The sequence below is a fragment of the Lepidochelys olivacea genome (genome assembly GCF_965140295.1).
Source record: "Lepidochelys olivacea isolate rLepOli2 genome assembly, chromosome: 14".
Lineage (NCBI taxonomy): Eukaryota > Metazoa > Chordata > Testudines > Cheloniidae > Lepidochelys > Lepidochelys olivacea.
In genome coordinates this window covers 40,125,766-40,142,564 of record NC_140424.1, presented here as the reverse complement: position 1 = coordinate 40,142,564, position 16,799 = coordinate 40,125,766, and the positions used below count along the sequence as shown (strand labels likewise).

Genomic DNA, 16,799 nt, shown 5'->3' with positions numbered 1-16,799 from the left:
GCCATAAACGTCTCCCCCTTACTCTCACAGATATTGTGGAGCGCACAGCAAGCAGTAATAACAGTGGGAATATTGGTTTCGCTGAGGTCTAAGCGAGTCAGTAAACTGTGCCAGCGCGCCTTTAAACGTCCAAATGCACATTCTACCACCATTCTGCACTTGCTCAGCCTGTAGTTGAACAGCTCCTGACTATTGTCCAGGCTGCCTGTGTACGGCTTCATGAGCCATGGCATTAAGGGGTAGGCTGGGTCCCCAAGGATAACTATAGGCATTTCAACATCCCCAACGGTTATTTTCTGGTCTGGGAATAAAGTCCCTTCCTGCAGCTTTTGAAACAGACCAGAGTTCCTGAAGATGCGAGCGTCATGTACCTTTCCCAGCCATCCCACGTTGATGTTGGTGAAACGTCCCTTGTGATCCACCAGAGCTTGCAGCACTATTGAAAAGTACCCCTTGCGGTTTATGTACTCACCGGCTTGGTGCTCCGGTGCCAAGATAGGGATATGGGTTCCGTCTATGGCCCCACCACAGTTAGGGAATCCCATTGCAGCAAAGCCATCCACTATGACCTGCACATTTCCCAGGGTCACTACCCTTGATATCAGCAGATCTTTGATTGCGTGGGCTACTTGCATCACAGCAGCCCCCACAGTAGATTTGCCCACTCCAAATTGATTCCCGACTGACAGGTAGCTGTCTGGTGTTGCAAGCTTCCACAGGGCTATCGCCACTCGCTTCTCAACTGTGAGGGCTGCTCTCATCTTGGTATTCATGTGCTTCAGGGCAGGGGAAAGCAAGTCACAAAGTTCCATGAAAGTGCCCTTACGCATGCGAAAGTTTCACAGCCACTGGGAATTGTCCCAGACCTGCAACACTATGCGGTCCCACCAGTCTGTGCTTGTTTCCCGAGCCCAGAATCGGCGTTCCACAGCATGAACCTGCCCCATTAGCACCATGATGCATGCATTGGCAGGGCCCATGCTTTCAGAGAAGACTGTGTCCATGTCCTCATCACTCACGTCACCGTGCTGACGTCGCCTCCTCGCCCGATATCGCTCTGCCAGGTTCTGGTGCTGCATATACTGCTGGATAATGCGTGTGGTGTTTAATGTGCTCTAATTGCCAATGTGATCTGAGCGGCCTCCATGCTTGCCTTGGTATGGGGTCTGCACAGAAAAAAGGCACGGAACGATTGTCTGCCATTGCTTTAATGGAGGGAGGGGCGACTGATGACATGTCTTACAGGGTTGGCTTACAGGGAATTAAAATCAACAAAGGGGGTGGGTTTGCGAGAAACAGAATGGCCCCCTCAAGGATAGAACTCAAAACCTCAAGGATAGAACTCAAAATTGGGTTTAGCAGGCCGTTGATTTCACAGAGGAAGGGAGGGAGGAGAAAATGAATACAAAAAAAATCTCGTCTATTTCTTGTTTTGAGCCACTTCATCTATCTTTATACACCTTGCTGGCAGCAGACTGTGCAGTACGACCACTAGCCATCGTCATCTCCTGGGTGCTCGGCAGAAAATGGTGCAGTATGATGACTAGCCATCATCTTCTGCTGGCTGGAGGTTAAAAGACAGTGCGCTGCCGGTAGGCCTGAATCGCCACGAGACGAAACAAGGGAAATGACCTGGCTGAGTCACTCCCATGTTTGCCCAGGCGCCCGGTTAAAAGAGCACCCAGGACTACGTCGATGACGGCTACCAGTCATACTGCACAGTCTGCTGCCAAAAGGCAATAAACTGCTGCTGTGTAGCAATGCAGTACCACGTCTGCCAGCACCCAGGAGACATACGGTGACAGTTACCTGAGCGGGCTCCATGCTTGCCGTGGTATGGCGTCTGCACAGGTAACTCAAGAAAAAAGGCGCGAAACGATTGCTGCTGCTGCTTTCACGGAGGGAGGGAGGGAACGGGGGCCTGACGATATGTACCCAGAACCACCTGCGACAATGTTTTAGCCCCATCAGGCATTGGGATCTCAACCCAGAATTCCAATGGGCAGCGGAGACTGCAGGAACTGTGGGATAGCTACCCACAGTGCAACACTCCGGAAGTCGACTCTAGCCTCGGTATTTTGGAAGCACTCTGCCGAGTTAATGCACTTAATGCACTTAGAGCATTTTCTGTGGGGACACACACACTCGAATATATAAAACCGATTTCTAAAAAAATGACTTCTATAAATTCGACCTAATTTCGTAGTGTAGACATACCCTATGAGTCATTTCTTACTTTCTAACTGTAATTGAAAAGCGTGTTTCTGGTGCAAACAAAGGTTTGAATTAATCAACCTGAGTGTCTTGGACCCAAATGTCTGGCCTTCTCACCCAGCAATTAAATAGAAGCATCATCTAAGTGTGAACCAATTGACCAGCACCATTCTCTTCCCACAGTCTCAGAGGCTCTTCCCAATTTCCATTCCTAGATCCCTTCTGGGTACCTTTGAACTTCCTCAGAGTCTCCATTAGCACAATAGTTTTCTGGGAGAAATCGCTGACTCGCTCTTCCTGTTCTGGAGAAATCTCCTCTGGCTGCTGGAACTTCCCCTTCTCACACCTGGAGAGAAACAATTTCCCGTGATTATATTTCACTGTGTGACTCATGATAAGTTCTGGCGAGCGAGTCGCTGCTCTAAGGGGCCTGGAGTTCGAATTCCTCGACTTCTCCCGGCCTCAGAGCAGGTGCAGCACAGCCCATGGCCGTACAACCTTCCCTTCTCAGGACTCCTTAATATTCTTCAGCTCTGGTCTGGTGAGATCAGCTCTGGGGACAAAAGGGGAATTGAGTCTCCATGGCCAATTCACTCCTTGGCCTCCACGCTCTGAGGGACAGGAGGTTCCGATGTAAAGTGCTGTAGAAATCTGTCCACTAGGAACTAAACTGAGACACCAACTCCCCCCTCCCCAGCTCACTCCACACAGGTCTCCAAACAGTACTCAGGTGGGAAAGACTCAGGTGGGAAAGACTCTTGACCACTGCTGCCTTGGGCTGAATAGTAACCAGGGCCCCAGCAGTGACAGGCCCATATTCCATCCCCACAATCCTGAGGCAGCCACTCCCCCAGGGATGTGACATCTCAACGAAACACTTGCGGTCAGTCTTTCCCACTGAATGGAGAATTCCAGAGTCTTCTGTACCAGGGTGAGAACCTCAGCATTAAGTTTATCTGAGAGATTTGTATCCAAAATCCCCCACATGTTGCTGTGGAGATGCGTTAAAAACATCATCTCCATGCTCTTTCCCAGCATTGCCAAGTATGTGTGGGAGTGAGAGAGAGCCACGTACGTACTCAAGGTGCTTCTGACATCCTAGAGGGAAGAGAGAGATTAAAAAAAATCTCAGTACCACCTGACAGACACTTGGGATTCCAGGAAAGGGATTTTGCAAATACAGGGAAAATCAGCCCTGCCCTGGCCCCGGGGCCATGGTTTCACTGAGCTAATGGGGCTTTTCCTTCTCTAATATCAATGTGTCTGTGAGTCTGCAAAGAACAATAGTCATTCACATTTCAGCAATGCACACATTGAGTTACACTGAGATCTCTGACTGCTGGACCCTGGTGCCCGTACTTCAGGAGCTGTCCTGTCCCTGTGTTGGGATTTGGGATATTTCTAGCTCAGTCTCACTTGCAGGAATTCACTTGCTGGCTTCTGACACTTCCCCCCCATCTCACTGATCAGCTCACTGAGATGGGAAATCCCCTCTGAGAGTTTGGTGATATTTTCATTCTGTATCTTCACAATCTCCTTGTCCAGCTTTTCCAGCTGGGCCAGCAGGAGTCGCTCTTGTTCCTCCAGGAGCTGCCGCAGTTGCTGAAATGCAGACACAATCTTCTGCCTCTCGGTTTCTGTCTGTTTCTAGAAGAAATAAGGAAAGGGCTGGTCAGGAACATGGATGGAGCGTGAAGACCTTTCATACAGTCTTACAAGAGAGAGTTTCTTTACAATCTCTAACACATCTGTGTAGAGACCAGGCGCTCAGAGCTGCAGTCAGAAGTCAGGAACTACAGCCGAAGTCAGAGCTGGAGTCAAAGTCAGGATCTCACCAAGGGTTGGGGCTACAGTCGAGCTCAGAAGTCATGCCAAAGGCTGAGCCAGAATCAGTGTCTGGAGTCACACGGGGGATCAGGACTGGAGTCGGAGTCAGGCAGCCACGTGAAGGGTCAAGCCAAAGTCAGACAGCAGTACTGCAGGTCAAACCTGAGTCAGGAACAACACCGGGCCAAGCCAGCGTCAGGGTCCAGTCCAGCAGCAGATCGGGAGTTCACTCAGTTGTTTGGAGAACTTCCCGTGACTCCTGCTGGCGTAATTCATGCAGCCGAACGTCTGCTCCAATCAGGAGCTTCGTAGGCAGATCCGCTGGTGGGCCAGAGTTCCACTAGCCCCTCCCCCACTGGCTCTGGAGAGCGGTCGGGTTGTCATGAGAGTCTCTGTGGGCTGAGGTTCCAAACCCACCATTCTTCACATCCTGACACTTGACTCTACACTGTGATCACAAAGGAGAGGATTTTCTTACAGCTTCCCATCTGGGCCCAATCTCTCTGCAAGGGCTGTCTCCGTGTCTACCGGGATATAGTCAGTGTGGTTTGGGAGAAATTTTGTGAAAGCCACAAGGGGTAGTAATTAACTCATTAACGAAAATGCATCTTAGATCCTGCAGAAGATGCTGTTGTCCTTCTCTAGGGAGAGAACACTTGTGATATGAACATCTGCAGACACACACAGAGTATCCCATGATCATGGAGAAACACACACAAGGCCACAGAGAAATCTACCAATAAACATCCCTCCCAGCTCCATGTCCCAGCAGGCGAAGAACAACAGGCACCGACCAGATACTCCCGGCTTCTCTCCTCTCCAGGCTTCTCTCTTTCAATCCCAGCAGCTTTTCTCTCTCTTCCCTCAGAGTCTTCAAATGGGCTTGTATTTTTTCCTGACAGACAGAAATGATTTGGTGGGTTTATTTTCAGGGTTGTAGGGGGTGGATGAGGTGTTTTTCCACCCAAAATTCTACACAACAGTCAGTCTTCCTAGATTGACTAGGTGGGTAAGGCAATACCTTCTGCTGGCCCAGCTCCTGTTGGTAAAAGAGTTACACACAACTCAGCTCTGGGGAACACACTCTTTCCCAGGCCTGAAGAAGGGCTCTGTGTAAGCCTGAAAGCTTCTCGTTCACCACAGAAGCTGCCCTTGAGCAGATATTACTTCACCTACCTTGTCTTTCTAATAGCCCGGGACCAATACAGTTACAACAATATTGTGTACAAGAGTGGGTCTTTCTCGAGGTAGGACATCCGAGACACCAAGGAAATGAAACCTTATTTATGGAAATTGGCCGTGTTTTGTATTCAGATTGTTTGAAGTTATTCCATCCACTTTCTCCATTGAGTCGAACCAGTGGAAAACTGGAGTCCCATGATGGTGAATCTATAAAGCTGTTTTTGAGAAGATTTAACAAACAGTGATACCAATCCCAGAAGCCACCGGGGGCAGCCATGTCGGCTGGGATGCTCAAAGGAGTCCAACTCCATTGACTTTCAGCCCTGTACCCTGGGGGATGGGACGGGATGGTCAGCACTGATCTAAGGACTAGGGCAAACCCCATTAAATGTGTTGATTTGTGTTAGGAACAGCTAGGGTTTGCCCTCATGCTGTCCTAGCCCCTTTCCCTGCAATGGCCTCTGGGTAGCTACCCCAAAGTCCCTAGCAAAGATCCCAGAAGTGGTGGATTCTGGCAGATTTCAAAGGGCTGCCTGGTGGGACTGACTAATCATGTTGGCTGGTCCTTGCCCATGAACACACGAGAAGAGATCAGAGTGGCACTGGTCCGCACTGCCAAGGGGTTAGTTTTGCTGAAGATAAGTCTGATCCCAGTGGCATGTGGCATGGACCTGCGCTGACTGGAACCCTTGTGGGTGTGGACTGAAGTGCTCGGGGTCCCACACCATGTTCAGCCCAGTGATCTCCTCTAGTGCAGGCCGGGAGCATCTGAGTTTAACCCCTCGTGGAGCAGGACAGGAGTTCAGAATCACAGGGGGACACCTCCTCTCCCTGCCGGGCCTAGGACCTGTATCAAGGAGTCTTTTCCTCCTACTGTCTGTACTTCATCACTGCTCAGTGCTGCTGAAAGGGGCAGAGTAGCTAGTGGTTAGAGCACTGAAGTGGGCCTTGGAAAAGCAGGTTTTTAAATCCAGCTCTGCCACTGATCTGCTGAGTCACCTTGGACAAGTCACTTCCTCTCACTTTGCCTCAGTTTCCCCTCCCTCCCTTTGTCTGTCTTGTCCAGTTAGACTGTAAATGGCTCAGGGCAGGGATTGGTCCTCACTGGGTTTTGTGCAAGGTCCCCACAATCGAGGTCAGATCTCATCTGGGGTCTCCAGGGGATGCAAATAACAATAAACACTGTGATACAACCAGTAATACCAGCCACAGCTTGTAACTCCCCCAATCAGCTTTCATGCAATGAAGGCTACACACAGCTGAATGACAGGGTCACACCATTAACCTGTAATTAACATCCAAAGTTATTACCCATTAGACTGGGCAGCAGCTCTGTACCTTGTACTTCTGGGCAGCTTCCTGTATGGGAACCACCGTGTGAGCACGGTGAGCCCGGGATCTGTCTCACACCACACAGTTGGGGGTTTGATCCTCTTCACAGAACAGTTTCAGAGCCTCCTGGTGTTCCCCACACACCCCGCCCCCTCCTGCTCCCTTCGCTGCCTGGAAACTCAGCCGCTTGGCGATTTCTAGGACATTTGCCAGCTGCTTGTTGGGCCTGAGGTTTCTCTGTTGCACAGTTTCTCTGCACTGAGGGCAGGAGGCGGCTCTGTCGGGTCCCTCCCAGCACTGGGCAATGCAGGCTCGGCAGAGATTGTGCCCACACTCCAGAGTGACAGGGTCTGTGAAATACTCCAGACAGACGGGACATGTCGCTTCCTCCTGGAGACTTTCCACGGGGCTCGCTGCAGCCATGGCTCCCTCCGGGCAGTGGGACAAGGTTACTTTCACTTTCCTGAGTTCACACTATGCCCGCTTGCAGCAGCCGGGGGTGGGGGGTTCCCTTGCCTGAAAGTGACTCATGCTGTTTGCTGAGCAGGAAGGATCCAACCAATTTCACCCCAGGAGGCTTTAGTGAAAAAATGAACAGTCACACCCCTGACAGGTAACTTTCAGTGAAATTAGCCTGTAATTAAAACCCCAAAGGGCTCCCGGCCTGCAATCAGCCCCTGTGCTGGTGTGGAGGGTCACTGAGGCAGCCCCCTGTGAGGATGAACCTGGAGGAGCAGCAGCTGTGTGTCTAAGGAGTGATAGTCAGGCTTGGCAGACATTTTTTATAATATAGAATTGTGACAGATAATGTTTATTTTAAGCAATTTTTATATTTATTGATTTAAACTTTCACCGTTGCACAACAATCTGGGGTTTAAGCCTTTCATTCCAATTTAAATTTTCACAGTTGTGGGAAATTATGGGGCGGATCAGACCATATTTTGGTCAGGCCAGAACTATTCAATGACACTAGACACTGAGATTCAAAAAGTTGAAGCTTTAGAACAGTTAAAATTGTCTGTGAGGAGCTAAGTCTCCTCCCTCCCCCAGCAGCTCCCCCAGGGCAATGACCCAGAGCCTCCCCCACCACCACAGGGACCGAGGCTGAGAGTCCATCTGCTGGCGGCTCAGGGGCCTGTGGAATGTGCTGGGATCTCAGCCTGGGCCCTAAGGGGCAGGTGACCCTGTCACACAACCACGCCCAGCAAGGCCTGCTCCCATTTTCTCCCTGTTTGTCCGTCCCAGCAGAGAGACCAGGGACTGCAGGGAGACCAAGCTCCTGTCCCCCACGTGAGGGCTGGGGCCTAATGCCCGAGGGCAGCGGGCATGCAGGGAGCTCGCACTAGGGGCCTGCAGGGTACGTGGTGTGGGATAAACAGAGACCTCTCAGGCCACTTGCCCATTGAAGCTGCAGGAGGGGATGTGGGGACAGACGGAGGAGGCCTGGGGCAGTCCGGGAAGCCGCCATCGGGGACACGGCGAGGGAACTCAGCTGTGGCGGGGAAGCCGTGCTGCGCAGAAATGCTGCTGCGGATGCAGCTGGTTACCCGGGTCCAGCGCCGCAGCAGGTTAACAACGTGGTTACTAGACGTTGCAGCTCAGCGGAGTGAAGTGCTGCCCTTTTGCTGATCTCCGCGCGGCTTGAGATTTGCAGGCATCCCTCAAACACCTTTCCCCTGCTGCTGTCTCAGGTACCCGGGTCTTCCCTCAGCATTGCAGAGCAGAGCAGATTCAGTGCTTTGATACAGGGTTACGGAAAGGAAAGAGATTGGTATGGTACATATCGTACCTGTAATTTCTCTCCCCTGGCTGTCAGATGCACCGTGTGCAGCTGGTTACTTAGAGACATTCAGTCAGACAGCTGCGGTGGCCTTTTTCTGCTCTGCCCCTTTCGCGGTAAATGGTGGCTGTAACTTTCCCCACTCCGGTCCCTTTGGCATCACTGGGATGCTGAGACCTTTCAGGATCAGGACACTGAATCGTAAGCTTTCCGGGTCTATTTGCTCAAGCGTCTGCTCAGAGCTCAGCACCCTGGGGCCCTTGTCCTCCACAGATTGTAATGCGAAGAGACACACAGGCATTGTATAGATGGGGAAACTGAGGCAGGGAGAGGGCTGGTTCAATGGGCCCCCTATTCAGTGGCTACAAGGGCCAATGCAGACCTTAGCCAATGAGAAATAATTTCCTGCCTCTAAGCTTCTGTCTTTCCCTCTGGTGGCAGGTCATGGACATGTGGAGACTCATGGGCCATTTCATCACCCTTGTGCTCCCCTAGCGCGTACATAGCACTTCTCATCTGTAGAGCTCAATCACTTTACAGTGAAGGTCAGTGACGTTCTCCCCATTTCACAGATGGGAAACTGAGGCACAGCTCGGTGAAGACCCAGATCCCCAGTGGGACTTAGGTGGCTAAAGCCCAGGTTTTAACCCCTGACTCCCAGAATTAGGTGCCACTGAAATCCAGAAAACCTCTGCCTGGCTGCTCCTAACTCTGCAGGGGCCTAAACTCACTCAGCACCAACATTTCAATGGGAAAATTTCCCAAGGTTCCTGAATTTCTGTTTCTGGGCCTGGGCCCTGCTGCCTCCTTCTCAGCGTCCAGACACCTGCCTCACGTCTAAACCCCAGAAGGATACTCCAAGCAGAAGGCCGGCAGTGGAAAGCCTCTCTTGCCTGTGGGGCCCAATCCTGTAGCAGTGCGCTGAGCACCCCTTTTGGATCAGGGCTCAGACAAAACCAGAGGAGGTGCTGGTAGAGGCTCCTTTATAACATAGAGCCCACTGGTTAGGATACTCGCCTGGCGTCTGGGAGATACAGGTTCTACTCCCTGCTCTGCCTGATGGGGAGGAAGGGTTTGAACAGAGCTTTGCCACATCTCAGGTAACTGCCCTAACCACAGGGGTCTGGGATATTCTGATGTGAGGATCCCCCTCAATCTTTTTTGATCAAGCTGCTCCACATTGGCTAAATAATTAAATAGCCCCTGGGTCAGAGCAAGAGGGTGACAATGAGTCTATAGCAGGGGTGGGCAAACTTTTTGGCCTGAGGGACACATCAGATACCAAAACTGTATGGAGGGACAGGCAGGGAAGGCTGGGGGAGGCTGTGCTTCCCCAGCCAGGCGTGACCCGGCCCCTGCCCCCTATCCAAGCCCGCCCCTCTCCCTGCCCCTTGATTGACCCCCAGATCTCCCACCTCCTATCCACTCCCCTTGCCCCCTGACTGCCCCCTGGGACCGCGACCCCCATCCAACCCCCCCCACTCCCTGACTGCCCCCCGGGACCCCCAACCCCATCTAACCCCCCGCTCCCTGACCATGCCTGGGACCCCCACCCCCATCCAACTATCCAAATTTTGTTTCTGGTTTTCATGTTGCAATTTTAGTTTTTCCAATTCCTGTTCCAAATTTTCCTTTTCATACTCACAGGCATGGTGCTTTTCTGTGAGCTTATTTACAGCCTGAGACATAGCACAGGTGACTTGTGCTGCTGTTTGGACTTTCTTGGGGGAATAGCCCTGTTGATTCCCCAACGAGAAGTTGTCCAGAACTTTCTTGTGCAGTATAGAGACTGCAGCAGTCACACATGGATCAGACCCCAAGCTTTTAAACACCTGTCTTAACAAGCACTCATCAATCATAGCTGGAGGCCTCAGGGTGTCCCCCTTCTTCTCAGGAGTAAACCCGCCTTGCTCGCACTTGCAGAACATCATAGACTTGAAGATAGCACGAATTCAACTCCACGTGCCTGTGTATTTCCCTCTCTCCCAATAATCTGTAACCAATCTGATCCCAATCTGATCCAATCCTCAGTTCCCCGGTCACTGAGTCTAATATCTTAAGACAAGATTTTAGCTTATCCAACCAGTTCAGAAACAGTTGACTTCGTCACTGGCACGGTCACCATCCTCTACTACCAAATGTTGAAATGGATCTTTAACTGCTCACAGCTGGGCAGAATGTTCCCGGTACCCATCAACAAGTCAGAATCAGTAGACTCCATGCAAAACAGTTTATTTGAGAAAGAATCACAGACGCAGTATAAGGTTATCTAATGCACGTCTCCCTAGTGAGCCTCAATTCCCCAAGCACAAACCCTCAGTATTTATACTGGCCCCACACAGTATTCTGATTGGCTAGCAAAGCGGGTATAACTATCAATCTAGATGAGGATTTGTCTCTTTCATTGTCTTCTATTCTCAGTCACCTGATCTATCAAGGATTCCCCCGAGGCAGTGGTTTTCAAAGGAGTCATATGCCCTGTGGACATTTTATTACTAATTTTCTCCTAATTAATACTTTGGAAGGGACTGCAGAAGGGGTACCAACCAGACATCACCCCACGTTGGTGCTCTCATCAATCATTCACTCAAGCTGTCAGTGCAATGCCTTCCAAAGGGGTCATTTTGCCCCGGGTCAGCTCGTGCCAAGCTCACTGATCTTGTGTCTGTACGTTTTCTTTACCTAGTGAGCCAGCATATTGACTGATAAAGGTTGGTAACAGAACAGATACGCAGAATAGAGAATTTCCACTTTAACCATTTGAAACGAAGGAGGCCCTGCTCCCAGAATCCTCTAGCAAATTCAAACATGTCAAGCCGTACCACATTCATGTTCACCACATTCATTAATAAGAAGCACAGTAATTCATAATAATTCAGCACCGTCCCAACACCCTGGACAGTGAATCTCCTTGTTTCCACCCCTGTCTCAGTGCGAGGGAGTCGTGCTTCTCCTTCAATGGGTGTCAGTTCCCTGTCACTCCCAGCCTTTTACCTCCCCACAAAAACTCATCAGGGCTCTGCCAGTCCTAACTTTGCCTTGCAGACTAACACTGGGCGCAACCTTGTCTCCAGCCCCTGTGATGTGTCCTTCTGTAGCGGCCAGCCCCTCTCCACTGGACACTCAGACATTCCCAGGTAGGCCATCGGGACAACACCAGCTTCTTTGATTCAACTGAGTGTCAGCGCCAACAGAACATCACAGCACTGAGATATATTTTTAGTGAAAACAAACAGGAGTTTATTAGCTAAGATTGAAGAGATAGTGAGCGAAGCAGTAAGACCAACAGGTTACACACCAAACGCCAGGTATAACAGGATTCAGATAGGCTGAGTTTAACTTTAACAGGTAAAATCCATGGCTAAAGCATTCTCCCAGGGCCACCAGCCACCACTGATGAAATCCCCCTTTTCATGAATGCAAAGCATGCTCTCCTTTTGGCTTCCTGAAGGACTGCAGGGTGCTGTTCTTGTCCCCCAGTTATAGTCCAGTAAACCGCTGAAGTGGTCCCCCCACCATGGTCTGTTCTCCAGTGTGCTCTTTCTGTTGGTCCTATATTCCAGTGGCTCTCAGCCTTTCCCCACCATGGTACCTCTTTCAGGAGTCTGATCTGTCTTGCCTCCTTGGCTCACTGAAAAATGACGTGCTTCCAAAATCCGACAGAAAAAGACAAAAGTGTCACAGCTACTATTAGTGAAAAATTACTTCCTTTCTCTTTTTTATCATATCATTTTAACAAAGAAATCAATTGGAATCAGGGATTTCAAGTGATTAAAAAAATTAATCCTGATTAATCACATGATTATTTGAACTGTTAAACAATAATAGAATACCATTTCTCTAAATATTTTTGGATGTTGTCTCCATTTGCAAATATATTGATTTGAATTACAACACAGAATACAAAGTCTCTAGTGCTCACTTTATTTTTTATTACAAGTATTTGCCTGTAAACCCCCCCAAAAGAAATAGTATTTTTCAATTCACCCATTACAAGTAGTGTAGCTCAATTCCTTTATCATGAAAGTTGAACTTACAAATGTAGAATTATGTAAAAAATACCTGCATTCAAAAAATAAATAAATTAATTAAATAAAACAATGTACAATTTCAGAGCCTGTAAGTCCACTCAGTTCTACTTCTTGTTCAGCCAATCGCTTAGACGAACAAGTTTGTTTCCATTTGCAGGAGGTAATGCGGCAAGTGAGAAGAGGCAATCTGATAACACGGTTGCAGCCGGAGTCACAAGATATTTACATACCAGATGCGCTAAAGATTCCTCTGTCCCTTCATGCTTTAACCACCGTTGCTTAACGTCCCTTCCCCTGGCCTGTTATATCTGCTGGGGGAAGACGTGGCCAATCATGTGAAGCGAGCCAAGAGGGTGGGAATGGTCACCCGCAGCCAGGCTAAACAAGCCGTCACACCTAACTCTGTTCCGGAAACTTCTACCAGGACCCAGTCAGAGGTGATGGACCAGGACCCCAGGCCAATGTCTGCAACAGCAGTTGTGGATCCAGTCCCAGAGACCCAAACAGAGCCAGTCCCAGAACCGGAACCGGCAGAACAACCAGCACCAGACCCATTGTCCTCACTGAATCCAGTACTTGCAACCCCAACACCAGAGGGCCCCACCGAACCTGAACCGGCAACAGCCGATAACCCTACACAAGAGGCTCAGCCAGAGCCTGAACCCCAACATGTCAATGGAAACAGCCCCATCCCCTACATCGCTTCCAGAGGGACCAAGCATAGGTCCACAATCCAATGAGGAACTGATGTCTCCAGCATCAAAGGAACAGTTCCAGACTGAACAGAAAGCAGATGAAAGCCTCCAGAGAGCTTGGACGGCGGCACAGAGCAACCCACCGCCTCTCAGCTCTTCTAATCGATCCAGGTTTGTTGTAGAAAGAGGACTTTTATACAAGGAAACTCTTTCTGGGGGACACCAGGAAGACTGGCATCCTCAGAGACAGTTGGTAGTTCCAACTAAATACCGGGCCAAGCTCTTGAGCTTAGCCCGTGATCATCCTAGTGGCCATGCTGGGGTGAACAGGAACAAAGACCTGTTGGGGAGGTCATTCCACTGGGAGGGAATGGGCAAGGATGTTTCTACCTATGTCAGGTCTTGTGAGGTATGCCAAAAAGTGGGAAAACCCCAAGACCAGGTCAAAGCCCCTCTCCAGCCACTCCCCATCATTGAAGTTCCATTTCAGCGAGTAGCTGTGGATAGTCTGGGTCCTTTTCCAAAAAAAAGAACCAGAGGAAAGCAGTACATACTGACTTTCATGGATTTTGCCATCCGATGGCCAGAAGCAGTAGCTCTAAGCAACACCAGGGCTAAAAGTGTGTGCCAAGCACTAGCAGACATTTTTGCCAAGGTAGGTTGGCCCTCCAACATCCTCACAGATGCAGGAACTAATTTCCTGGCAGGACCTATGGAAAGCCTTTGGGAAGCTCATGGGGTAAATCACTTGGTTGCCACTCCTTACCACCATCAAACAAATGGCCCGGTGGAGAAGTTTAATGGGACTTTGGGGGCCAGGATACGTAAATTCGTAAATAAGCACTCCAATGATTGGGACCTAGTGTTGCAGCAGTTGCTCTTTGCCTACAGAGCTGTACCACATCCCAGTTTAGGGTTTTCACCATTTGAACTTGTATATGGCCGCGAGGTTAAGGGGCCATTACAGTTGGTGAAGCAGCAATGGGAGGGATTTACACCTTCTCCAGGAACTAACATTCTGGACTTTGTAACCAACCTACAAAACACCCTCCGAACCTCTTTAGCCCTTGCTAAAGAAAACCTACAGGATGCTCAAAAAGAACAAAAAGTATTAATTGGTATTAATTCTCTAAAGCCCTTTTATTCCAGAGAATTAAAGGTTTGTCAGTTTACAGCCCAGGGAGGAGACGACGCTGAGTGGCCTGAAGGTGTCTACTACGAAGGGAAATGTGCTGGTGGTGTGGAAGAGGTGAACCTCTCCATGACCCTTGGGCGTATGCAGCGACAGCAGATCCAGGAGCTGTACAGTAGCTACGCGCCGACGTTCTCAGCCACCCCAGGACTGACTGAACGGGCGTACCACTGTAGCTCCCGAAAGCTCATGCTCAAATAAATGGGTTAGTCTCTAAGGTGCCACAAGTCCTCCTTTTCTTTTTGTGGCTACAGACTAACACGGCTGCTCCTCTGAAACCTGTCATTACTGCTCACAGAAGCCTGAAAGGCAAAAACATCCGGTGGGATCGTCCCCCCAGGCAAACTCCTGGCCTCTGTTTGCCCGTCCTCTGTTCACCGTTGCTCATTCGCTTCGTAACTGGCTGCTTTTTCTGTAAGGCTGCTGACTTGAAGCAGTTGGTGCAGCTCAGAGCTCAGTAATCCACACAACAGAGAGACCTTGAATCCTGCAAGTGGAGCTAACGCCATGTTAGACATCAGAGCAGGGAAATTCTCTCAGGGCCCTGACTAGGGCTGGCCATGGTGACAAACCCATTTCCTCGTTCCCACACACATCAGGGGCGTTTGGCTCCCAAGGATCCAGCTGCCCATTGCTGGGGTGAGGATCCAGCAGCAGCCGAGCAGCAGCTGGTCAATGATCCTCTGGCTCTGCCTGGTCGAAGCAAACCCCAGGCAGAGGAGGAGAAGCCCCGATCAGCCCCTCCTCCCTGCTGCAGCCCTGGCTGCCGAGCAGGTAGGCCACAGAGGGGAAGGGAGAGAAAGAAACTCTTCCAGCCACTCCCTCTGCCTGGCTGAAGTTCCCCCCTCTCCCTTCCCCTCCCAACCAGGATCCCCCAGCCATGGAGATGAGGAGAAGGACACTTGGGCCAGGCCCCACCTTAATTCTACATACCTGTCCCCATCCCCCATCTTCCACCAGCCCCTAGACTGGGCTCCCCCACTTTCCTGGAGCTGTTCCCTACAGGGGGAGTGTCCCTGGCGTCTAGTAACCCCTCCCCTCCCCAAATCCCCCAGGGCGCTGTGTTCTGGGGGATCAAACATTCAGGGACCAGAGTGATGGGTTCTGGGGAGGACACTGGGAACTGAATTGTTGTGGCTGGTGGAGCTGGGTAGCTGGGTGCTGGGATATCGAGGGTTTGGGGATCATGGGATAAGAGGCGAGGGAGAGCACAGGGGTAGAGAGGTGCTGCCTCTCCTCACTCACCCCCTCTGCCCCTTTTCCCTGCCCCCGCTGCATTCAGACAGCACCACTGGGAGGGGCTGATTCCCACAGGGCCCTTTGTGGCAGGCCTGGAGATCCCACCTCTGCCTCCACAGCATCACTTAGCGTCTCTCTATGGTAGGAAACATGGTCGGGATTAGCCGGCGCATCTCTGTGACCCTGAACCGGATTTCTGAGTATAAACGCACCATGAGCATCTTACGTGTAAGGCTAAGATTTTTTCCTGGATGTTTTTAGTAATATCAGGAACAGCTCACGGGCAATGAAGCTAAATTTGCAGAAGCCTGTGACCTGTCTGTGACATATACTAATAATATCCATGACGATATGGGGAGGGAGGAGGCTCCAGCACCCATGGCTGCTGTGGCTCTGGGGTCCCATGGTGGCTGGGCAGCTGTGAGGGTCTGGTAGAGAGCTGCAGAGGCCCCGTGCCACCCGTGGCTGAGAGCCTCAGAGGCCCCCAACACCGCTCGTGACTGCTAGGAACTGCAGGACCCCTATGGCCTGCAACAGCTCCGAGCTCTGGTGGGCAGCTCTCGGCTGCAGCAGGTGGCAGGGGGACCCCGCAGCTCCTACCTGCCATGGTCTGAAGCCACTGAGGTCTCTGGAACTCACAGATTCCATGGCTTCTGCGAGCTCCATAGCAAAATTGTAGCCTTACTTATGTGTTCTGACCCTCTCTCATTAGCACAGTGATTGCTAGTCCCTGACTTCCCCCTTTGGGGCCTGATTGTCTCGTTCTCAGATAGTCTGACATTTTTCCAGGCCACACTGAAAAGCATTTACTGTTTGTACATTTTTCCCTTTATGGGCCAGCATTAACTAGATGCTAAATAAATGGGGAGCAGGGACAATAGAATGTGGTGTTTGGGCTTCTGTGCTATTTCAGGTCGATGCAGTGAGTCTGAGGGATTCCCTCGTTCCCCCCTCACCATCATCCTCCACTCTTGACACTGTTCAGAGTAACAGCCGTGTTAGTCTGTATTCGCAAAAAGAAAAGGAGTACTTGTGGCACCTTAGAGACTAACCAATTTATTTGAGCATGAGCTTTTGTGAGCTACAGCTCACTTCATCGGATGCATACCGTGGAAACTGCAGAAGACATTATATACACACAGAGACCATGAAACAATACCTCCTCCCACCCCACTGTCCTGCTGGCAATAGCTTATCTAAAGTGATCATCAAGTTGGGCCATTTCCAGCACAAATCCAGGTTTTGTCACCCTCCACCCCCCCACACAAATTCACTCTCCTGCTGGTGATAGCCCATCCAAAGTGACA

General features: G+C 50.5%; 2 pseudogenes across 2 annotated transcripts in view; one reads left to right on the top strand and one right to left on the bottom strand.

Annotated features, from left to right (window-relative positions):
* Positions 1 to 16,799, top strand: part of LOC311530891 (zinc finger protein RFP-like) — a 181,845-nt pseudogene that overhangs the window by 46,858 nt on the left and 118,188 nt on the right. The window lies entirely within an intron of this gene.
* LOC311530223 (zinc finger protein RFP-like) lies at positions 413 to 6,993 on the bottom strand (annotated as a pseudogene). Its single transcript, XR_014714582.1, has 5 exons — positions 6,625 to 6,993; positions 6,562 to 6,592; positions 4,836 to 4,936; positions 2,445 to 3,861; positions 413 to 1,166 (listed from the first exon to the last, which is right to left on the bottom strand). The product of XR_014714582.1 is annotated as a zinc finger protein RFP-like (transcript).